Raw genomic sequence first — 22714 nt, 5'->3', positions numbered from 1 at the left:
CTGGTGTCACCTGTACTGGCCCACTGATAACTACAGGAGCATTGGATCACGTCCAAAGCTGCACTGTCCCATAACACGCGTGCAACCTGCACCTGCTTGCACTCGGCTGGACACTTCCGCATTATGGGACACACGTTGGAAAGTGGACTCCGTTTCCAGACCTCAATCTTCCCTGTTTAGTATTCTGACGCTCTATTGGAAAATATGTCCATCTGGTAAAAATGACAAATGCACTCCAAAGCTGGGCCTTTGGCTCCAAGCAGCGTGCAAGTGGCCTTAAACAGCAGGCAAGCACCTTCTCAATTCAGCTCTCGGGTCTATGGGGTTGGTGTGCAGCCTCTTGATCACAAGCGCAGGTCCAGCGTGAAAGGGCGTGGCAGTGGAGTCACTCTGCTATTAAGACCTAGTTGGCCAATCTTCATTGCAATGGATGGCCATCTGCAGCTTTATTTGTAGCTCCATTACTTTTTGTTTTGGGCAAAAAGGTGACATTGTGATTTTTCCCCTGGCAGATGAAGAGAAGCGACTTTATGCACTACAGGTCCCTGGACAGCCAAGCAAGTGCGAGATAAAGACTAAGCTGTCCTTTAAGATCATTCGCTCAGAAGGGGAATTAGCTCAGATGGTAGAGCGCTCGCTTTGCATGCGAGAGGTAGCGGGATCGATGCCCGCATTCTCCAGCAAGAAACGTTTCTTTCATTTGACTTTTTTTATTCAAAACTCTTAAATCCTCGCAAATGAGGCATGCGCTGCTGGCTTCAGGGTGTTTACTATCATCCCAAAAGTCTTCCGTCCATTTTCTACTATGCCAAAACGTTACACATTTCTGCACCAAGGCTGGCAGCTCGCGTGAAACTATGCAACAGAGAGAAATAAAATGAGAAGCAAGCACCTTCTCTATTCAGCTCTCGGGTCTATGGGGCCGGCATTTAAAGTCTCCGACCAGCAGGGCACGTTCGGGACTACACAGCGCCCCCCAGCAAAATAATAGCCTGCACCCACCCTCTACTCCCGCATATAACTTTGGCAGAAGTTTGAACAAAATTCCAGGATCCACCCCTGATGGGACTCGAACCCACGATCCTTGGTTTAAGTAGGCCACTGCCTTATCCATAAGGCCACTGGGGCCGCTCAGCCAACAGCTCGAGAGTTCTTTCTTTTCCTCTTCTCTCACTGGTGTCACCTGTACTGGCCCACTGATAACTACAGGAGCATTGGATCACGTCCAAAGCTGCACTGTCCCATAACACGCGTGCAACCTGCACCTGCTTGCACTCGGCTGGACACTTCCGCATTATGGGACACACGTTGGAAAGTGGACTCCGTTTCCAGACCTCAATCTTCCCTGTTTAGTATTCTGACGCTCTATTGGAAAATATGTCCATCTGGTAAAAATGACAAATGCACTCCAAAGCTGGGCCTTTGGCTCCAAGCAGCGTGCAAGTGGCCTTAAACAGCAGGCAAGCACCTTCTCAATTCAGCTCTCGGGTCTATGGGGTTGGTGTGCAGCCTCTTGATCACAAGCGCAGGTCCAGCGTGAAAGGGCGTGGCAGTGGAGTCACTCTGCTATTAAGACCTAGTTGGCCAATCTTCATTGCAATGGATGGCCATCTGCAGCTTTATTTGTAGCTCCATTACTTTTTGTTTTGGGCAAAAAGGTGACATTGTGATTTTTCCCCTGGCAGATGAAGAGAAGCGACTTTATGCACTACAGGTCCCTGGACAGCCAAGCAAGTGCGAGATAAAGACTAAGCTGTCCTTTAAGATCACTTGCTCGGAAGGGGAATTAGCTCAGATGGTAGAGCGCTCGCTTTGCATGCGAGAGGTAGCGGGATCGATGCCCGCATTCTCCAGCAAGAAACTTTTCTTTCATTTGACTTTTTTTATTCAAAACTCTTAAATCCTCGCAAATGAGGCATGCGCTGCTGGCTTCAGGGTGTTTACTATCATCCCAAAAGTCTTCCGTCCATTTTCTACTATGCCAAAACGTTACACATTTCTGCACCAAGGCTGGCAGCTGGCGTGAAACTATGCAACAGAGAGAAATAAAATGAGAAGCAAGCACCTTCTCTATTCAGCTCTCGGGTCTATGGGGCCGGCATTTAAAGTCTCCGACCAGCAGGGCACGTTCGGGACTACACAGCGCCCCCCAGCAAAATAATAGCCTGCACCCACCCTCTACTCCCGCATATAACTTTGGCAGAAGTTTGAACAAAATTCCAGGATCCACCCCTGATGGGACTCGAACCCACGATCCTTGGTTTAAGTAGGCCACTGCCTTATCCATAAGGCCACTGGGGCCGCTCAGCCAACAGCTGGAGAGTTCTTTCTTTTCCTCTTCTCTCACTGGTGTCACCTGTACTGGCCCACTGATAACTACAGGAGCATTGGATCACGTCCAAAGCTGCACTGTCCCATAACACGCGTGCAACCTGCACCTGCTTGCACTCGGCTGGACACTTCCGCATTATGGGACACACGTTGGAAAGTGGACTCCGTTTCCAGACCTCAATCTTCCCTGTTTAGTATTCTGACGCTCTATTGGAAAATATGTCCATCTGGTAAAAATGACAAATGCACTCCAAAGCTGGGCCTTTGGCTCCAAGCAGCGTGCAAGTGGCCTTAAACAGCAGGCAAGCACCTTCTCAATTCAGCTCTCGGGTCTATGGGGTTGGTGTGCAGCCTCTTGATCACAAGCGCAGGTCCAGCGTGAAAGGGCGTGGCAGTGGAGTCACTCTGCTATTAAGACCTAGTTGGCCAATCTTCATTGCAATGGATGGCCATCTGCAGCTTTATTTGTAGCTCCATTACTTTTTGTTTTGGGCAAAAAGGTGACATTGTGATTTTTCCCCTGGCAGATGAAGAGAAGCGACTTTATGCACTACAGGTCCCTGGACAGCCAAGCAAGTGCGAGATAAAGACTAAGCTGTCCTTTAAGATCATTCGCTCAGAAGGGGAATTAGCTCAGATGGTAGAGCGCTCGCTTTGCATGCGAGAGGTAGCGGGATCGATGCCCGCATTCTCCAGCAAGAAACGTTTCTTTCATTTGACTTTTTTTATTCAAAACTCTTAAATCCTCGCAAATGAGGCATGCGCTGCTGGCTTCAGGGTGTTTACTATCATCCCAAAAGTCTTCCGTCCATTTTCTACTATGCCAAAACGTTACACATTTCTGCACCAAGGCTGGCAGCTCGCGTGAAACTATGCAACAGAGAGAAATAAAATGAGAAGCAAGCACCTTCTCTATTCAGCTCTCGGGTCTATGGGGCCGGCATTTAAAGTCTCCGACCAGCAGGGCACGTTCGGGACTACACAGCGCCCCCCAGCAAAATAATAGCCTGCACCCACCCTCTACTCCCGCATATAACTTTGGCAGAAGTTTGAACAAAATTCCAGGATCCACCCCTGATGGGACTCGAACCCACGATCCTTGGTTTAAGTAGGCCACTGCCTTATCCATAAGGCCACTGGGGCCGCTCAGCCAACAGCTCGAGAGTTCTTTCTTTTCCTCTTCTCTCACTGGTGTCACCTGTACTGGCCCACTGATAACTACAGGAGCATTGGATCACGTCCAAAGCTGCACTGTCCCATAACACGCGTGCAACCTGCACCTGCTTGCACTCGGCTGGACACTTCCGCATTATGGGACACACGTTGGAAAGTGGACTCCGTTTCCAGACCTCAATCTTCCCTGTTTAGTATTCTGACGCTCTATTGGAAAATATGTCCATCTGGTAAAAATGACAAATGCACTCCAAAGCTGGGCCTTTGGCTCCAAGCAGCGTGCAAGTGGCCTTAAACAGCAGGCAAGCACCTTCTCAATTCAGCTCTCGGGTCTATGGGGTTGGTGTGCAGCCTCTTGATCACAAGCGCAGGTCCAGCGTGAAAGGGCGTGGCAGTGGAGTCACTCTGCTATTAAGACCTAGTTGGCCAATCTTCATTGCAATGGATGGCCATCTGCAGCTTTATTTGTAGCTCCATTACTTTTTGTTTTGGGCAAAAAGGTGACATTGTGATTTTTCCCCTGGCAGATGAAGAGAAGCGACTTTATGCACTACAGGTCCCTGGACAGCCAAGCAAGTGCGAGATAAAGACTAAGCTGTCCTTTAAGATCACTTGCTCGGAAGGGGAATTAGCTCAGATGGTAGAGCGCTCGCTTTGCATGCGAGAGGTAGCGGGATCGATGCCCGCATTCTCCAGCAAGAAACTTTTCTTTCATTTGACTTTTTTTATTCAAAACTCTTAAATCCTCGCAAATGAGGCATGCGCTGCTGGCTTCAGGGTGTTTACTATCATCCCAAAAGTCTTCCGTCCATTTTCTACTATGCCAAAACGTTACACATTTCGGCACCAAGGCTGGCAGCTGGCGTGAAACTATGCAACAGAGAGAAATAAAATGAGAAGCAAGCACCTTCTCTATTCAGCTCTCGGGTCTATGGGGCCGGCATTTAAAGTCTCCGACCAGCAGGGCACGTTCGGGACTACACAGCGCCCCCCAGCAAAATAATAGCCTGCACCCACCCTCTACTCCCGCATATAACTTTGGCAGAAGTTTGAACAAAATTCCAGGATCCACCCCTGATGGGACTCGAACCCACGATCCTTGGTTTAAGTAGGCCACTGCCTTATCCATAAGGCCACTGGGGCCGCTCAGCCAACAACTCGAGAGTTCTTTCTTTTCCTCTTCTCTCACTGGTGTCACCTGTACTGGCCCACTGATAACTACAGGAGCATTGGATCACGTCCAAAGCTGCACTGTCCCATAACACGCGTGCAACCTGCACCTGCTTGCACTCGGCTGGACACTTCCGCATTATGGGACACACGTTGGAAAGTGGACTCCGTTTCCAGACCTCAATCTTCCCTGTTTAGTATTCTGACGCTCTATTGGAAAATATGTCCATCTGGTAAAAATGACAAATGCACTCCAAAGCTGGGCCTTTGGCTCCAAGCAGCGTGCAAGTGGCCTTAAACAGCAGGCAAGCACCTTCTCAATTCAGCTCTCGGGTCTATGGGGTTGGTGTGCAGCCTCTTGATCACAAGCGCAGGTCCAGCGTGAAAGGGCGTGGCAGTGGAGTCACTCTGCTATTAAGACCTAGTTGGCCAATCTTCATTGCAATGGATGGCCATCTGCAGCTTTATTTGTAGCTCCATTACTTTTTGTTTTGGGCAAAAAGGTGACATTGTGATTTTTCCCCTGGCAGATGAAGAGAAGCGACTTTATGCACTACAGGTCCCTGGACAGCCAAGCAAGTGCGAGATAAAGACTAAGCTGTCCTTTAAGATCATTTGCTCAGAAGGGGAATTAGCTCAGATGGTAGAGCGCTCGCTTTGCATGCGAGAGGTAGCGGGATCGATGCCCGCATTCTCCAGCAAGAAACTTTTCTTTCATTTGACTTTTTTTATTCAAAACTCTTAAATCCTCGCAAATGAGGCATGCGCTGCTGGCTTCAGGGTGTTTACTATCATCCCAAAAGTCTTCCGTCCATTTTCTACTATGCCAAAACGTTACACATTTCTGCACCAAGGCTGGCAGCTGGCGTGAAACTATGCAACAGAGAGAAATAAAATGAGAAGCAAGCACCTTCTCTATTCAGCTCTCGGGTCTATGGGGCCGGCATTTAAAGTCTCCGACCAGCAGGGCACGTTCGGGACTACACAGCGCCCCCCAGCAAAATAATAGCCTGCACCCACCCTCTACTCCCGCATATAACTTTGGCAGAAGTTTGAACAAAATTCCAGGATCCACCCCTGATGGGACTCGAACCCACGATCCTTGGTTTAAGTAGGCCACTGCCTTATCCATAAGGCCACTGGGGCCGCTCAGCCAACAGCTGGAGAGTTCTTTCTTTTCCTCTTCTCTCACTGGTGTCACCTGTACTGGCCCACTGATAACTACAGGAGCATTGGATCACGTCCAAAGCTGCACTGTCCCATAACACGCGTGCAACCTGCACCTGCTTGCACTCGGCTGGACACTTCCGCATTATGGGACACACGTTGGAAAGTGGACTCCGTTTCCAGACCTCAATCTTCCCTGTTTAGTATTCTGACGCTCTATTGGAAAATATGTCCATCTGGTAAAAATGACAAATGCACTCCAAAGCTGGGCCTTTGGCTCCAAGCAGCGTGCAAGTGGCCTTAAACAGCAGGCAAGCACCTTCTCAATTCAGCTCTCGGGTCTATGGGGTTGGTGTGCAGCCTCTTGATCACAAGCGCAGGTCCAGCGTGAAAGGGCGTGGCAGTGGAGTCACTCTGCTATTAAGACCTAGTTGGCCAATCTTCATTGCAATGGATGGCCATCTGCAGCTTTATTTGTAGCTCCATTACTTTTTGTTTTGGGCAAAAAGGTGACATTGTGATTTTTCCCCTGGCAGATGAAGAGAAGCGACTTTATGCACTACAGGTCCCTGGACAGCCAAGCAAGTGCGAGATAAAGACTAAGCTGTCCTTTAAGATCATTCGCTCAGAAGGGGAATTAGCTCAGATGGTAGAGCGCTCGCTTTGCATGCGAGAGGTAGCGGGATCGATGCCCGCATTCTCCAGCAAGAAACGTTTCTTTCATTTGACTTTTTTTATTCAAAACTCTTAAATCCTCGCAAATGAGGCATGCGCTGCTGGCTTCAGGGTGTTTACTATCATCCCAAAAGTCTTCCGTCCATTTTCTACTATGCCAAAACGTTACACATTTCTGCACCAAGGCTGGCAGCTCGCGTGAAACTATGCAACAGAGAGAAATAAAATGAGAAGCAAGCACCTTCTCTATTCAGCTCTCGGGTCTATGGGGCCGGCATTTAAAGTCTCCGACCAGCAGGGCACGTTCGGGACTACACAGCGCCCCCCAGCAAAATAATAGCCTGCACCCACCCTCTACTCCCGCATATAACTTTGGCAGAAGTTTGAACAAAATTCCAGGATCCACCCCTGATGGGACTCGAACCCACGATCCTTGGTTTAAGTAGGCCACTGCCTTATCCATAAGGCCACTGGGGCCGCTCAGCCAACAGCTCGAGAGTTCTTTCTTTTCCTCTTCTCTCACTGGTGTCACCTGTACTGGCCCACTGATAACTACAGGAGCATTGGATCACGTCCAAAGCTGCACTGTCCCATAACACGCGTGCAACCTGCACCTGCTTGCACTCGGCTGGACACTTCCGCATTATGGGACACACGTTGGAAAGTGGACTCCGTTTCCAGACCTCAATCTTCCCTGTTTAGTATTCTGACGCTCTATTGGAAAATATGTCCATCTGGTAAAAATGACAAATGCACTCCAAAGCTGGGCCTTTGGCTCCAAGCAGCGTGCAAGTGGCCTTAAACAGCAGGCAAGCACCTTCTCAATTCAGCTCTCGGGTCTATGGGGTTGGTGTGCAGCCTCTTGATCACAAGCGCAGGTCCAGCGTGAAAGGGCGTGGCAGTGGAGTCACTCTGCTATTAAGACCTAGTTGGCCAATCTTCATTGCAATGGATGGCCATCTGCAGCTTTATTTGTAGCTCCATTACTTTTTGTTTTGGGCAAAAAGGTGACATTGTGATTTTTCCCCTGGCAGATGAAGAGAAGCGACTTTATGCACTACAGGTCCCTGGACAGCCAAGCAAGTGCGAGATAAAGACTAAGCTGTCCTTTAAGATCACTTGCTCGGAAGGGGAATTAGCTCAGATGGTAGAGCGCTCGCTTTGCATGCGAGAGGTAGCGGGATCGATGCCCGCATTCTCCAGCAAGAAACTTTTCTTTCATTTGACTTTTTTTATTCAAAACTCTTAAATCCTCGCAAATGAGGCATGCGCTGCTGGCTTCAGGGTGTTTACTATCATCCCAAAAGTCTTCCGTCCATTTTCTACTATGCCAAAACGTTACACATTTCTGCACCAAGGCTGGCAGCTGGCGTGAAACTATGCAACAGAGAGAAATAAAATGAGAAGCAAGCACCTTCTCTATTCAGCTCTCGGGTCTATGGGGCCGGCATTTAAAGTCTCCGACCAGCAGGGCACGTTCGGGACTACACAGCGCCCCCCAGCAAAATAATAGCCTGCACCCACCCTCTACTCCCGCATATAACTTTGGCAGAAGTTTGAACAAAATTCCAGGATCCACCCCTGATGGGACTCGAACCCACGATCCTTGGTTTAAGTAGGCCACTGCCTTATCCATAAGGCCACTGGGGCCGCTCAGCCAACAGCTGGAGAGTTCTTTCTTTTCCTCTTCTCTCACTGGTGTCACCTGTACTGGCCCACTGATAACTACAGGAGCATTGGATCACGTCCAAAGCTGCACTGTCCCATAACACGCGTGCAACCTGCACCTGCTTGCACTCGGCTGGACACTTCCGCATTATGGGACACACGTTGGAAAGTGGACTCCGTTTCCAGACCTCAATCTTCCCTGTTTAGTATTCTGACGCTCTATTGGAAAATATGTCCATCTGGTAAAAATGACAAATGCACTCCAAAGCTGGGCCTTTGGCTCCAAGCAGCGTGCAAGTGGCCTTAAACAGCAGGCAAGCACCTTCTCAATTCAGCTCTCGGGTCTATGGGGTTGGTGTGCAGCCTCTTGATCACAAGCGCAGGTCCAGCGTGAAAGGGCGTGGCAGTGGAGTCACTCTGCTATTAAGACCTAGTTGGCCAATCTTCATTGCAATGGATGGCCATCTGCAGCTTTATTTGTAGCTCCATTACTTTTTGTTTTGGGCAAAAAGGTGACATTGTGATTTTTCCCCTGGCAGATGAAGAGAAGCGACTTTATGCACTACAGGTCCCTGGACAGCCAAGCAAGTGCGAGATAAAGACTAAGCTGTCCTTTAAGATCATTCGCTCAGAAGGGGAATTAGCTCAGATGGTAGAGCGCTCGCTTTGCATGCGAGAGGTAGCGGGATCGATGCCCGCATTCTCCAGCAAGAAACGTTTCTTTCATTTGACTTTTTTTATTCAAAACTCTTAAATCCTCGCAAATGAGGCATGCGCTGCTGGCTTCAGGGTGTTTACTATCATCCCAAAAGTCTTCCGTCCATTTTCTACTATGCCAAAACGTTACACATTTCTGCACCAAGGCTGGCAGCTCGCGTGAAACTATGCAACAGAGAGAAATAAAATGAGAAGCAAGCACCTTCTCTATTCAGCTCTCGGGTCTATGGGGCCGGCATTTAAAGTCTCCGACCAGCAGGGCACGTTCGGGACTACACAGCGCCCCCCAGCAAAATAATAGCCTGCACCCACCCTCTACTCCCGCATATAACTTTGGCAGAAGTTTGAACAAAATTCCAGGATCCACCCCTGATGGGACTCGAACCCACGATCCTTGGTTTAAGTAGGCCACTGCCTTATCCATAAGGCCACTGGGGCCGCTCAGCCAACAGCTCGAGAGTTCTTTCTTTTCCTCTTCTCTCACTGGTGTCACCTGTACTGGCCCACTGATAACTACAGGAGCATTGGATCACGTCCAAAGCTGCACTGTCCCATAACACGCGTGCAACCTGCACCTGCTTGCACTCGGCTGGACACTTCCGCATTATGGGACACACGTTGGAAAGTGGACTCCGTTTCCAGACCTCAATCTTCCCTGTTTAGTATTCTGACGCTCTATTGGAAAATATGTCCATCTGGTAAAAATGACAAATGCACTCCAAAGCTGGGCCTTTGGCTCCAAGCAGCGTGCAAGTGGCCTTAAACAGCAGGCAAGCACCTTCTCAATTCAGCTCTCGGGTCTATGGGGTTGGTGTGCAGCCTCTTGATCACAAGCGCAGGTCCAGCGTGAAAGGGCGTGGCAGTGGAGTCACTCTGCTATTAAGACCTAGTTGGCCAATCTTCATTGCAATGGATGGCCATCTGCAGCTTTATTTGTAGCTCCATTACTTTTTGTTTTGGGCAAAAAGGTGACATTGTGATTTTTCCCCTGGCAGATGAAGAGAAGCGACTTTATGCACTACAGGTCCCTGGACAGCCAAGCAAGTGCGAGATAAAGACTAAGCTGTCCTTTAAGATCACTTGCTCGGAAGGGGAATTAGCTCAGATGGTAGAGCGCTCGCTTTGCATGCGAGAGGTAGCGGGATCGATGCCCGCATTCTCCAGCAAGAAACTTTTCTTTCATTTGACTTTTTTTATTCAAAACTCTTAAATCCTCGCAAATGAGGCATGCGCTGCTGGCTTCAGGGTGTTTACTATCATCCCAAAAGTCTTCCGTCCATTTTCTACTATGCCAAAACGTTACACATTTCGGCACCAAGGCTGGCAGCTGGCGTGAAACTATGCAACAGAGAGAAATAAAATGAGAAGCAAGCACCTTCTCTATTCAGCTCTCGGGTCTATGGGGCCGGCATTTAAAGTCTCCGACCAGCAGGGCACGTTCGGGACTACACAGCGCCCCCCAGCAAAATAATAGCCTGCACCCACCCTCTACTCCCGCATATAACTTTGGCAGAAGTTTGAACAAAATTCCAGGATCCACCCCTGATGGGACTCGAACCCACGATCCTTGGTTTAAGTAGGCCACTGCCTTATCCATAAGGCCACTGGGGCCGCTCAGCCAACAACTCGAGAGTTCTTTCTTTTCCTCTTCTCTCACTGGTGTCACCTGTACTGGCCCACTGATAACTACAGGAGCATTGGATCACGTCCAAAGCTGCACTGTCCCATAACACGCGTGCAACCTGCACCTGCTTGCACTCGGCTGGACACTTCCGCATTATGGGACACACGTTGGAAAGTGGACTCCGTTTCCAGACCTCAATCTTCCCTGTTTAGTATTCTGACGCTCTATTGGAAAATATGTCCATCTGGTAAAAATGACAAATGCACTCCAAAGCTGGGCCTTTGGCTCCAAGCAGCGTGCAAGTGGCCTTAAACAGCAGGCAAGCACCTTCTCAATTCAGCTCTCGGGTCTATGGGGTTGGTGTGCAGCCTCTTGATCACAAGCGCAGGTCCAGCGTGAAAGGGCGTGGCAGTGGAGTCACTCTGCTATTAAGACCTAGTTGGCCAATCTTCATTGCAATGGATGGCCATCTGCAGCTTTATTTGTAGCTCCATTACTTTTTGTTTTGGGCAAAAAGGTGACATTGTGATTTTTCCCCTGGCAGATGAAGAGAAGCGACTTTATGCACTACAGGTCCCTGGACAGCCAAGCAAGTGCGAGATAAAGACTAAGCTGTCCTTTAAGATCATTTGCTCAGAAGGGGAATTAGCTCAGATGGTAGAGCGCTCGCTTTGCATGCGAGAGGTAGCGGGATCGATGCCCGCATTCTCCAGCAAGAAACTTTTCTTTCATTTGACTTTTTTTATTCAAAACTCTTAAATCCTCGCAAATGAGGCATGCGCTGCTGGCTTCAGGGTGTTTACTATCATCCCAAAAGTCTTCCGTCCATTTTCTACTATGCCAAAACGTTACACATTTCTGCACCAAGGCTGGCAGCTGGCGTGAAACTATGCAACAGAGAGAAATAAAATGAGAAGCAAGCACCTTCTCTATTCAGCTCTCGGGTCTATGGGGCCGGCATTTAAAGTCTCCGACCAGCAGGGCACGTTCGGGACTACACAGCGCCCCCCAGCAAAATAATAGCCTGCACCCACCCTCTACTCCCGCATATAACTTTGGCAGAAGTTTGAACAAAATTCCAGGATCCACCCCTGATGGGACTCGAACCCACGATCCTTGGTTTAAGTAGGCCACTGCCTTATCCATAAGGCCACTGGGGCCGCTCAGCCAACAGCTGGAGAGTTCTTTCTTTTCCTCTTCTCTCACTGGTGTCACCTGTACTGGCCCACTGATAACTACAGGAGCATTGGATCACGTCCAAAGCTGCACTGTCCCATAACACGCGTGCAACCTGCACCTGCTTGCACTCGGCTGGACACTTCCGCATTATGGGACACACGTTGGAAAGTGGACTCCGTTTCCAGACCTCAATCTTCCCTGTTTAGTATTCTGACGCTCTATTGGAAAATATGTCCATCTGGTAAAAATGACAAATGCACTCCAAAGCTGGGCCTTTGGCTCCAAGCAGCGTGCAAGTGGCCTTAAACAGCAGGCAAGCACCTTCTCAATTCAGCTCTCGGGTCTATGGGGTTGGTGTGCAGCCTCTTGATCACAAGCGCAGGTCCAGCGTGAAAGGGCGTGGCAGTGGAGTCACTCTGCTATTAAGACCTAGTTGGCCAATCTTCATTGCAATGGATGGCCATCTGCAGCTTTATTTGTAGCTCCATTACTTTTTGTTTTGGGCAAAAAGGTGACATTGTGATTTTTCCCCTGGCAGATGAAGAGAAGCGACTTTATGCACTACAGGTCCCTGGACAGCCAAGCAAGTGCGAGATAAAGACTAAGCTGTCCTTTAAGATCACTTGCTCGGAAGGGGAATTAGCTCAGATGGTAGAGCGCTCGCTTTGCATGCGAGAGGTAGCGGGATCGATGCCCGCATTCTCCAGCAAGAAACTTTTCTTTCATTTGACTTTTTTTATTCAAAACTCTTAAATCCTCGCAAATGAGGCATGCGCTGCTGGCTTCAGGGTGTTTACTATCATCCCAAAAGTCTTCCGTCCATTTTCTACTATGCCAAAACGTTACACATTTCGGCACCAAGGCTGGCAGCTGGCGTGAAACTATGCAACAGAGAGAAATAAAATGAGAAGCAAGCACCTTCTCTATTCAGCTCTCGGGTCTATGGGGCCGGCATTTAAAGTCTCCGACCAGCAGGGCACGTTCGGGACTACACAGCGCCCCCCAGCAAAATAATAGCCTGCACCCACCCTCTACTCCCGCATATAACTTTGGCAGAAGTTTGAACAAAATTCCAGGATCCACCCCTGATGGGACTCGAACCCACGATCCTTGGTTTAAGTAGGCCACTGCCTTATCCATAAGGCCACTGGGGCCGCTCAGCCAACAACTCGAGAGTTCTTTCTTTTCCTCTTCTCTCACTGGTGTCACCTGTACTGGCCCACTGATAACTACAGGAGCATTGGATCACGTCCAAAGCTGCACTGTCCCATAACACGCGTGCAACCTGCACCTGCTTGCACTCGGCTGGACACTTCCGCATTATGGGACACACGTTGGAAAGTGGACTCCGTTTCCAGACCTCAATCTTCCCTGTTTAGTATTCTGACGCTCTATTGGAAAATATGTCCATCTGGTAAAAATGACAAATGCACTCCAAAGCTGGGCCTTTGGCTCCAAGCAGCGTGCAAGTGGCCTTAAACAGCAGGCAAGCACCTTCTCAATTCAGCTCTCGGGTCTATGGGGTTGGTGTGCAGCCTCTTGATCACAAGCGCAGGTCCAGCGTGAAAGGGCGTGGCAGTGGAGTCACTCTGCTATTAAGACCTAGTTGGCCAATCTTCATTGCAATGGATGGCCATCTGCAGCTTTATTTGTAGCTCCATTACTTTTTGTTTTGGGCAAAAAGGTGACATTGTGATTTTTCCCCTGGCAGATGAAGAGAAGCGACTTTATGCACTACAGGTCCCTGGACAGCCAAGCAAGTGCGAGATAAAGACTAAGCTGTCCTTTAAGATCATTTGCTCAGAAGGGGAATTAGCTCAGATGGTAGAGCGCTCGCTTTGCATGCGAGAGGTAGCGGGATCGATGCCCGCATTCTCCAGCAAGAAACTTTTCTTTCATTTGACTTTTTTTATTCAAAACTCTTAAATCCTCGCAAATGAGGCATGCGCTGCTGGCTTCAGGGTGTTTACTATCATCCCAAAAGTCTTCCGTCCATTTTCTACTATGCCAAAACGTTACACATTTCTGCACCAAGGCTGGCAGCTGGCGTGAAACTATGCAACAGAGAGAAATAAAATGAGAAGCAAGCACCTTCTCTATTCAGCTCTCGGGTCTATGGGGCCGGCATTTAAAGTCTCCGACCAGCAGGGCACGTTCGGGACTACACAGCGCCCCCCAGCAAAATAATAGCCTGCACCCACCCTCTACTCCCGCATATAACTTTGGCAGAAGTTTGAACAAAATTCCAGGATCCACCCCTGATGGGACTCGAACCCACGATCCTTGGTTTAAGTAGGCCACTGCCTTATCCATAAGGCCACTGGGGCCGCTCAGCCAACAGCTGGAGAGTTCTTTCTTTTCCTCTTCTCTCACTGGTGTCACCTGTACTGGCCCACTGATAACTACAGGAGCATTGGATCACGTCCAAAGCTGCACTGTCCCATAACACGCGTGCAACCTGCACCTGCTTGCACTCGGCTGGACACTTCCGCATTATGGGACACACGTTGGAAAGTGGACTCCGTTTCCAGACCTCAATCTTCCCTGTTTAGTATTCTGACGCTCTATTGGAAAATATGTCCATCTGGTAAAAATGACAAATGCACTCCAAAGCTGGGCCTTTGGCTCCAAGCAGCGTGCAAGTGGCCTTAAACAGCAGGCAAGCACCTTCTCAATTCAGCTCTCGGGTCTATGGGGTTGGTGTGCAGCCTCTTGATCACAAGCGCAGGTCCAGCGTGAAAGGGCGTGGCAGTGGAGTCACTCTGCTATTAAGACCTAGTTGGCCAATCTTCATTGCAATGGATGGCCATCTGCAGCTTTATTTGTAGCTCCATTACTTTTTGTTTTGGGCAAAAAGGTGACATTGTGATTTTTCCCCTGGCAGATGAAGAGAAGCGACTTTATGCACTACAGGTCCCTGGACAGCCAAGCAAGTGCGAGATAAAGACTAAGCTGTCCTTTAAGATCATTCGCTCAGAAGGGGAATTAGCTCAGATGGTAGAGCGCTCGCTTTGCATGCGAGAGGTAGCGGGATCGATGCCCGCATTCTCCAGCAAGAAACTTTTCTTTCATTTGACTTTTTTTATTCAAAACTCTTAAATCCTCGCAAATGAGGCATGCGCTGCTGGCTTCAGGGTGTTTACTATCATCCCAAAAGTCTTCCGTCCATTTTCTACTATGCCAAAACGTTACACATTTCTGCACCAAGGCTGGCAGCTGGCGTGAAACTATGCAACAGAGAGAAATAAAATGAGAAGCAAGCACCTTCTCTATTCAGCTCTCGGGTCTATGGGGCCGGCATTTAAAGTCTCCGACCAGCAGGGCACGTTCGGGACTACACAGCGCCCCCCAGCAAAATAATAGCCTGCACCCACCCTCTACTCCCGCATATAACTTTGGCAGAAGTTTGAACAAAATTCCAGGATCCACCCCTGATGGGACTCGAACCCACGATCCTTGGTTTAAGTAGGCCACTGCCTTATCCATAAGGCCACTGGGGCCGCTCAGCCAACAGCTCGAGAGTTCTTTCTTTTCCTCTTCTCTCACTGGTGTCACCTGTACTGGCCCACTGATAACTACAGGAGCATTGGATCACGTCCAAAGCTGCACTGTCCCATAACACGCGTGCAACCTGCACCTGCTTGCACTCGGCTGGACACTTCCGCATTATGGGACACACGTTGGAAAGTGGACTCCGTTTCCAGACCTCAATCTTCCCTGTTTAGTATTCTGACGCTCTATTGGAAAATATGTCCATCTGGTAAAAATGACAAATGCACTCCAAAGCTGGGCCTTTGGCTCCAAGCAGCGTGCAAGTGGCCTTAAACAGCAGGCAAGCACCTTCTCAATTCAGCTCTCGGGTCTATGGGGTTGGTGTGCAGCCTCTTGATCACAAGCGCAGGTCCAGCGTGAAAGGGCGTGGCAGTGGAGTCACTCTGCTATTAAGACCTAGTTGGCCAATCTTCATTGCAATGGATGGCCATCTGCAGCTTTATTTGTAGCTCCATTACTTTTTGTTTTGGGCAAAAAGGTGACATTGTGATTTTTCCCCTGGCAGATGAAGAGAAGCGACTTTATGCACTACAGGTCCCTGGACAGCCAAGCAAGTGCGAGATAAAGACTAAGCTGTCCTTTAAGATCATTTGCTCAGAAGGGGAATTAGCTCAGATGGTAGAGCGCTCGCTTTGCATGCGAGAGGTAGCGGGATCGATGCCCGCATTCTCCAGCAAGAAACTTTTCTTTCATTTGACTTTTTTTATTCAAAACTCTTAAATCCTCGCAAATGAGGCATGCGCTGCTGGCTTCAGGGTGTTTACTATCATCCCAAAAGTCTTCCGTCCATTTTCTACTATGCCAAAACGTTACACATTTCTGCACCAAGGCTGGCAGCTGGCGTGAAACTATGCAACAGAGAGAAATAAAATGAGAAGCAAGCACCTTCTCTATTCAGCTCTCGGGTCTATGGGGCCGGCATTTAAAGTCTCCGACCAGCAGGGCACGTTCGGGACTACACAGCGCCCCCCAGCAAAATAATAGCCTGCACCCACCCTCTACTCCCGCATATAACTTTGGCAGAAGTTTGAACAAAATTCCAGGATCCACCCCTGATGGGACTCGAACCCACGATCCTTGGTTTAAGTAGGCCACTGCCTTATCCATAAGGCCACTAGGGCCGCTCAGCCAACAGCTCGAGAGTTCTTTCTTTTCCTCTTCTCTCACTGGTGTCACCTGTACTGGCCCACTGATAACTACAGGAGCATTGGATCACGTCCAAAGCTGCACTGTCCCATAACACGCGTGCAACCTGCACCTGCTTGCACTCGGCTGGACACTTCCGCTTTATGGGACACACGTTGGAAAGTGGACTCCGTTTCCAGACCTCAATCTTCCCTGTTTAGTATTCTGACGCTCTATTGGAAAATATGTCCATCTGGTAAAAATGACAAATGCACTCCAAAGCTGGGCCTTTGGCTCCAAGCAGCGTGCAAGTGGCCTTAAACAGCAGGCAAGCACCTTCTCAATTCAGCTCTCGGGTCTATGGGGTTGGTGTGCAGCCTCTTGATCACAAGCGCAGGTCCAGCGTGAAAGGGCGTGGCAGTGGAGTCACTCTGCTATTAAAACCTAGTTGGCCAATCTTCATTGCAATGGATGGCCATCTGCAGCTTTATTTGTAGCTCCATTACTTTTTGTTTTGGGCAAAAAGGTGACATTGTGATTTTTCCCCTGGCAGATGAAGAGAAGCGACTTTATGCACTACAGGTCCCTGGACAGCCAAGCAAGTGCGAGATAAAGACTAAGCTGTCCTTTAAGATCACTTGCGCAGAAGGGGAATTAGCTCAGATGGTAGAGCGCTTGCTTTGCATGCGAGAGGTAGCGGGATCGATGCCCGCATTCTCCAGCAAGAAACTTTTCTTTCATTTGACTTTTTTTATTCAAAACTCTTAAATCCTCGCAAATGAGGCATGCGCTGCTGGCTTCAGGGTGTTTACTATCATCCCAAAAGTCTTCCGTCCATTTTCTACTATGCCAAAACGTTACACATTTCTGCACCAAGGCTGGCAGCTGGCGTGAAACTATGCAACAGAGAGAAATAAAATGAGAAGCAAGCACCTTCTCTATTCAGCTCTCGGGTCTATGGGGCCGGCATTTAAAGTCTCCGACCAGCAGGGCACGTTCGGGACTACACAGCGCCCCCCAGCAAAATAATAGCCTGCACCCACCCTCTACTCCCGCATATAACTTTGGCAGAAGTTTGAACAAAATTCCAGGATCCACCCCTGATGGGACTCGAACCCACGATCCTTGGTTTAAGTAGGCCACTGCCTTATACATAAGGCCACTGGGGCCGCTCAGCCAACAGCTCGAGAGTTCTTTCTTTTCCTCTTCTCTCACTGGTGTCACCTGTACTGGCCCACTGATAACTACAGGAGCATTGGATCACGTCCAAAGCTGCACTGTCCCATAACACGCGTGCAACCTGCACCTGCTTGCACTCGGCTGGACACTTCCGCATTATGGGACACACGTTGGAAAGTGGACTCCGTTTCCAGACCTCAATCTTCCCTGTTTAGTATTCTGACGCTCTATTGGAAAATATGTCCATCTGGTAAAAATGACAAATGCACTCCAAAGCTGGGCCTTTGGCTCCAAGCAGCGTGCAAGTGGCCTTAAACAGCAGGCAAGCACCTTCTCAATTCAGCTCTCGGGTCTATGGGGTTGGTGTGCAGCCTCTTGATCACAAGCGCAGGTCCAGCGTGAAAGGGCGTGGCAGTGGAGTCACTCTGCTATTAAGACCTAGTTGGCCAATCTTCATTGCAATGGATGGCCATCTGCAGCTTTATTTGTAGCTCCATTACTTTTTGTTTTGGGCAAAAAGGTGACATTGTGATTTTTCCCCTGGCAGATGAAGAGAAGCGACTTTATGCACTACAGGTCCCTGGACAGCCAAGCAAGTGCGAGATAAAGACTAAGCTGTCCTTTAAGATCACTTGCTCGGAAGGGGAATTAGCTCAGATGGTAGAGCGCTCGCTTTGCATGCGAGAGGTAGCGGGATCGATGCCCGCATTCTCCAGCAAGAAACTTTTCTTTCATTTGACTTTTTTTATTCAAAACTCTTAAATCCTCGCAAATGAGGCATGCGCTGCTGGCTTCAGGGTGTTTACTATCATCCCAAAAGTCTTCCGTCCATTTTCTACTATGCCAAAACGTTACACATTTCTGCACCAAGGCTGGCAGCTGGCGTGAAACTATGCAACAGAGAGAAATAAAATGAGAAGCAAGCACCTTCTCTATTCAGCTCTCGGGTCTATGGGGCCGGCATTTAAAGTCTCCGACCAGCAGGGCACGTTCGGGACTACACAGCGCCCCCCAGCAAAATAATAGCCTGCACCCACCCTCTACTCCCGCATATAACTTTGGCAGAAGTTTGAACAAAATTCCAGGATCCACCCCTGATGGGACTCGAACCCACGATCCTTGGTTTAAGTAGGCCACTGCCTTATCCATAAGGCCACTGGGGCCGCTCAGCCAACAACTCGAGAGTTCTTTCTTTTCCTCTTCTCTCACTGGTGTCACCTGTACTGGCCCACTGATAACTACAGGAGCATTGGATCACGTCCAAAGCTGCACTGTCCCATAACACGCGTGCAACCTGCACCTGCTTGCACTCGGCTGGACACTTCCGCATTATGGGACACACGTTGGAAAGTGGACTCCGTTTCCAGACCTCAATCTTCCCTGTTTAGTATTCTGACGCTCTATTGGAAAATATGTCCATCTGGTAAAAATGACAAATGCACTCCAAAGCTGGGCCTTTGGCTCCAAGCAGCGTGCAAGTGGCCTTAAACAGCAGGCAAGCACCTTCTCAATTCAGCTCTCGGGTCTATGGGGTTGGTGTGCAGCCTCTTGATCACAAGCGCAGGTCCAGCGTGAAAGGGCGTGGCAGTGGAGTCACTCTGCTATTAAGACCTAGTTGGCCAATCTTCATTGCAATGGATGGCCATCTGCAGCTTTATTTGTAGCTCCATTACTTTTTGTTTTGGGCAAAAAGGTGACATTGTGATTTTTCCCCTGGCAGATGAAGAGAAGCGACTTTATGCACTACAGGTCCCTGGACAGCCAAGCAAGTGCGAGATAAAGACTAAGCTGTCCTTTAAGATCATTTGCTCAGAAGGGGAATTAGCTCAGATGGTAGAGCGCTCGCTTTGCATGCGAGAGGTAGCGGGATCGATGCCCGCATTCTCCAGCAAGAAACTTTTCTTTCATTTGACTTTTTTTATTCAAAACTCTTAAATCCTCGCAAATGAGGCATGCGCTGCTGGCTTCAGGGTGTTTACTATCATCCCAAAAGTCTTCCGTCCATTTTCTACTATGCCAAAACGTTACACATTTCTGCACCAAGGCTGGCAGCTGGCGTGAAACTATGCAACAGAGAGAAATAAAATGAGAAGCAAGCACCTTCTCTATTCAGCTCTCGGGTCTATGGGGCCGGCATTTAAAGTCTCCGACCAGCAGGGCACGTTCGGGACTACACAGCGCCCCCCAGCAAAATAATAGCCTGCACCCACCCTCTACTCCCGCATATAACTTTGGCAGAAGTTTGAACAAAATTCCAGGATCCACCCCTGATGGGACTCGAACCCACGATCCTTGGTTTAAGTAGGCCACTGCCTTATCCATAAGGCCACTGGGGCCGCTCAGCCAACAGCTGGAGAGTTCTTTCTTTTCCTCTTCTCTCACTGGTGTCACCTGTACTGGCCCACTGATAACTACAGGAGCATTGGATCACGTCCAAAGCTGCACTGTCCCATAACACGCGTGCAACCTGCACCTGCTTGCACTCGGCTGGACACTTCCGCATTATGGGACACACGTTGGAAAGTGGACTCCGTTTCCAGACCTCAATCTTCCCTGTTTAGTATTCTGACGCTCTATTGGAAAATATGTCCATCTGGTAAAAATGACAAATGCACTCCAAAGCTGGGCCTTTGGCTCCAAGCAGCGTGCAAGTGGCCTTAAACAGCAGGCAAGCACCTTCTCAATTCAGCTCTCGGGTCTATGGGGTTGGTGTGCAGCCTCTTGATCACAAGCGCAGGTCCAGCGTGAAAGGGCGTGGCAGTGGAGTCACTCTGCTATTAAGACCTAGTTGGCCAATCTTCCTTGCAATGGATGGCCATCTGCAGCTTTATTTGTAGCTCCATTACTTTTTGTTTTGGGCAAAAAGGTGACATTGTGATTTTTCCCCTGGCAGATGAAGAGAAGCGACTTTATGCACTACAGGTCCCTGGACAGCCAAGCAAGTGCGAGATAAAGACTAAGCTGTCCTTTAAGATCATTCGCTCAGAAGGGGAATTAGCTCAGATGGTAGAGCGCTCGCTTTGCATGCGAGAGGTAGCGGGATCGATGCCCGCATTCTCCAGCAAGAAACGTTTCTTTCATTTGACTTTTTTTATTCAAAACTCTTAAATCCTCGCAAATGAGGCATGCGCTGCTGGCTTCAGGGTGTTTACTATCATCCCAAAAGTCTTCCGTCCATTTTCTACTATGCCAAAACGTTACACATTTCTGCACCAAGGCTGGCAGCTCGCGTGAAACTATGCAACAGAGAGAAATAAAATGAGAAGCAAGCACCTTCTCTATTCAGCTCTCGGGTCTATGGGGCCGGCATTTAAAGTCTCCGACCAGCAGGGCACGTTCGGGACTACACAGCGCCCCCCAGCAAAATAATAGCCTGCACCCACCCTCTACTCCCGCATATAACTTTGGCAGAAGTTTGAACAAAATTCCAGGATCCACCCCTGATGGGACTCGAACCCACGATCCTTGGTTTAAGTAGGCCACTGCCTTATCCATAAGGCCACTGGGGCCGCTCAGCCAACAGCTCGAGAGTTCTTTCTTTTCCTCTTCTCTCACTGGTGTCACCTGTACTGGCCCACTGATAACTACAGGAGCATTGGATCACGTCCAAAGCTGCACTGTCCCATAACACGCGTGCAACCTGCACCTGCTTGCACTCGGCTGGACACTTCCGCATTATGGGACACACGTTGGAAAGTGGACTCCGTTTCCAGACCTCAATCTTCCCTGTTTAGTATTCTGACGCTCTATTGGAAAATATGTCCATCTGGTAAAAATGACAAATGCACTCCAAAGCTGGGCCTTTGGCTCCAAGCAGCGTGCAAGTGGCCTTAAACAGCAGGCAAGCACCTTCTCAATTCAGCTCTCGGGTCTATGGGGTTGGTGTGCAGCCTCTTGATCACAAGCGCAGGTCCAGCGTGAAAGGGCGTGGCAGTGGAGTCACTCTGCTATTAAGACCTAGTTGGCCAATCTTCATTGCAATGGATGGCCATCTGCAGCTTTATTTGTAGCTCCATTACTTTTTGTTTTGGGCAAAAAGGTGACATTGTGATTTTTCCCCTGGCAGATGAAGAGAAGCGACTTTATGCACTACAGGTCCCTGGACAGCCAAGCAAGTGCGAGATAAAGACTAAGCTGTCCTTTAAGATCACTTGCTCGGAAGGGGAATTAGCTCAGATGGTAGAGCGCTCGCTTTGCATGCGAGAGGTAGCGGGATCGATGCCCGCATTCTCCAGCAAGAAACTTTTCTTTCATTTGACTTTTTTTATTCAAAACTCTTAAATCCTCGCAAATGAGGCATGCGCTGCTGGCTTCAGGGTGTTTACTATCATCCCAAAAGTCTTCCGTCCATTTTCTACTATGCCAAAACGTTACACATTTCTGCACCAAGGCTGGCAGCTGGCGTGAAACTATGCAACAGAGAGAAATAAAATGAGAAGCAAGCACCTTCTCTATTCAGCTCTCGGGTCTATGGGGCCGGCATTTAAAGTCTCCGACCAGCAGGGCACGTTCGGGACTACACAGCGCCCCCCAGCAAAATAATAGCCTGCACCCACCCTCTACTCCCGCATATAACTTTGGCAGAAGTTTGAACAAAATTCCAGGATCCACCCCTGATGGGACTCGAACCCACGATCCTTGGTTTAAGTAGGCCACTGCCTTATCCATAAGGCCACTGGGGCCGCTCAGCCAACAGCTGGAGAGTTCTTTCTTTTCCTCTTCTCTCACTGGTGTCACCTGTACTGGCCCACTGATAACTACAGGAGCATTGGATCACGTCCAAAGCTGCACTGTCCCATAACACGCGTGCAACCTGCACCTGCTTGCACTCGGCTGGACACTTCCGCATTATGGGACACACGTTGGAAAGTGGACTCCGTTTCCAGACCTCAATCTTCCCTGTTTAGTATTCTGACGCTCTATTGGAAAATATGTCCATCTGGTAAAAATGACAAATGCACTCCAAAGCTGGGCCTTTGGCTCCAAGCAGCGTGCAAGTGGCCTTAAACAGCAGGCAAGCACCTTCTCAATTCAGCTCTCGGGTCTATGGGGTTGGTGTGCAGCCTCTTGATCACAAGCGCAGGTCCAGCGTGAAAGGGCGTGGCAGTGGAGTCACTCTGCTATTAAGACCTAGTTGGCCAATCTTCATTGCAA

At 49.2% G+C, this 22714-nt stretch overlaps 19 non-coding genes across 19 annotated transcripts; all 19 read left to right on the top strand.

Moving 5' to 3' along the window:
- The first annotated feature begins 607 nt into the window (after nt 1-607).
- Nucleotides 608-680, top strand: TRNAA-UGC (transfer RNA alanine (anticodon UGC)). The gene has a single exon. It is a non-coding gene; the product is annotated as a tRNA-Ala (tRNA).
- A 1100-nt stretch (nt 681-1780) lies between these two features.
- On the top strand, nt 1781-1853 carry TRNAA-UGC (transfer RNA alanine (anticodon UGC)). Its single transcript has one exon. It is a non-coding gene; the product is annotated as a tRNA-Ala (tRNA).
- Nucleotides 1854-2953: 1100 nt separating this feature from the next.
- On the top strand, nt 2954-3026 carry TRNAA-UGC (transfer RNA alanine (anticodon UGC)). Its single transcript has one exon. It is a non-coding gene; the product is annotated as a tRNA-Ala (tRNA).
- A 1100-nt stretch (nt 3027-4126) lies between these two features.
- Nucleotides 4127-4199, top strand: TRNAA-UGC (transfer RNA alanine (anticodon UGC)). The gene has a single exon. It is a non-coding gene; the product is annotated as a tRNA-Ala (tRNA).
- Nucleotides 4200-5299: 1100 nt separating this feature from the next.
- TRNAA-UGC (transfer RNA alanine (anticodon UGC)) lies at nt 5300-5372 on the top strand. The gene has a single exon. It is a non-coding gene; the product is annotated as a tRNA-Ala (tRNA).
- A 1100-nt stretch (nt 5373-6472) lies between these two features.
- TRNAA-UGC (transfer RNA alanine (anticodon UGC)) lies at nt 6473-6545 on the top strand. Its single transcript has one exon. It is a non-coding gene; the product is annotated as a tRNA-Ala (tRNA).
- A 1100-nt stretch (nt 6546-7645) lies between these two features.
- Nucleotides 7646-7718, top strand: TRNAA-UGC (transfer RNA alanine (anticodon UGC)). The gene has a single exon. It is a non-coding gene; the product is annotated as a tRNA-Ala (tRNA).
- A 1100-nt stretch (nt 7719-8818) lies between these two features.
- On the top strand, nt 8819-8891 carry TRNAA-UGC (transfer RNA alanine (anticodon UGC)). Its single transcript has one exon. It is a non-coding gene; the product is annotated as a tRNA-Ala (tRNA).
- A 1100-nt stretch (nt 8892-9991) lies between these two features.
- TRNAA-UGC (transfer RNA alanine (anticodon UGC)) lies at nt 9992-10064 on the top strand. The gene has a single exon. It is a non-coding gene; the product is annotated as a tRNA-Ala (tRNA).
- A 1100-nt stretch (nt 10065-11164) lies between these two features.
- Nucleotides 11165-11237, top strand: TRNAA-UGC (transfer RNA alanine (anticodon UGC)). Its single transcript has one exon. It is a non-coding gene; the product is annotated as a tRNA-Ala (tRNA).
- A 1100-nt stretch (nt 11238-12337) lies between these two features.
- On the top strand, nt 12338-12410 carry TRNAA-UGC (transfer RNA alanine (anticodon UGC)). The gene has a single exon. It is a non-coding gene; the product is annotated as a tRNA-Ala (tRNA).
- A 1100-nt stretch (nt 12411-13510) lies between these two features.
- On the top strand, nt 13511-13583 carry TRNAA-UGC (transfer RNA alanine (anticodon UGC)). The gene has a single exon. It is a non-coding gene; the product is annotated as a tRNA-Ala (tRNA).
- A 1100-nt stretch (nt 13584-14683) lies between these two features.
- On the top strand, nt 14684-14756 carry TRNAA-UGC (transfer RNA alanine (anticodon UGC)). The gene has a single exon. It is a non-coding gene; the product is annotated as a tRNA-Ala (tRNA).
- A 1100-nt stretch (nt 14757-15856) lies between these two features.
- On the top strand, nt 15857-15929 carry TRNAA-UGC (transfer RNA alanine (anticodon UGC)). The gene has a single exon. It is a non-coding gene; the product is annotated as a tRNA-Ala (tRNA).
- A 1100-nt stretch (nt 15930-17029) lies between these two features.
- On the top strand, nt 17030-17102 carry TRNAA-UGC (transfer RNA alanine (anticodon UGC)). The gene has a single exon. It is a non-coding gene; the product is annotated as a tRNA-Ala (tRNA).
- Nucleotides 17103-18202: 1100 nt separating this feature from the next.
- On the top strand, nt 18203-18275 carry TRNAA-UGC (transfer RNA alanine (anticodon UGC)). Its single transcript has one exon. It is a non-coding gene; the product is annotated as a tRNA-Ala (tRNA).
- A 1100-nt stretch (nt 18276-19375) lies between these two features.
- TRNAA-UGC (transfer RNA alanine (anticodon UGC)) lies at nt 19376-19448 on the top strand. The gene has a single exon. It is a non-coding gene; the product is annotated as a tRNA-Ala (tRNA).
- Nucleotides 19449-20548: 1100 nt separating this feature from the next.
- TRNAA-UGC (transfer RNA alanine (anticodon UGC)) lies at nt 20549-20621 on the top strand. Its single transcript has one exon. It is a non-coding gene; the product is annotated as a tRNA-Ala (tRNA).
- Nucleotides 20622-21721: 1100 nt separating this feature from the next.
- TRNAA-UGC (transfer RNA alanine (anticodon UGC)) lies at nt 21722-21794 on the top strand. The gene has a single exon. It is a non-coding gene; the product is annotated as a tRNA-Ala (tRNA).
- The last annotated feature ends 920 nt before the right edge of the window (nt 21795-22714 follow it).

This window comes from Ambystoma mexicanum, chromosome 5q, assembly GCF_040938575.1.
Source record: "Ambystoma mexicanum isolate Mex_15411 chromosome 5q, UKY_AmexF1_1, whole genome shotgun sequence".
NCBI classification, from domain to species: Eukaryota; Metazoa; Chordata; class Amphibia; order Caudata; family Ambystomatidae; genus Ambystoma; species Ambystoma mexicanum.
The sequence above is the reverse complement of the archived record's forward strand: the minus strand, read 5'-3'. Positions and strand labels throughout refer to the sequence as shown.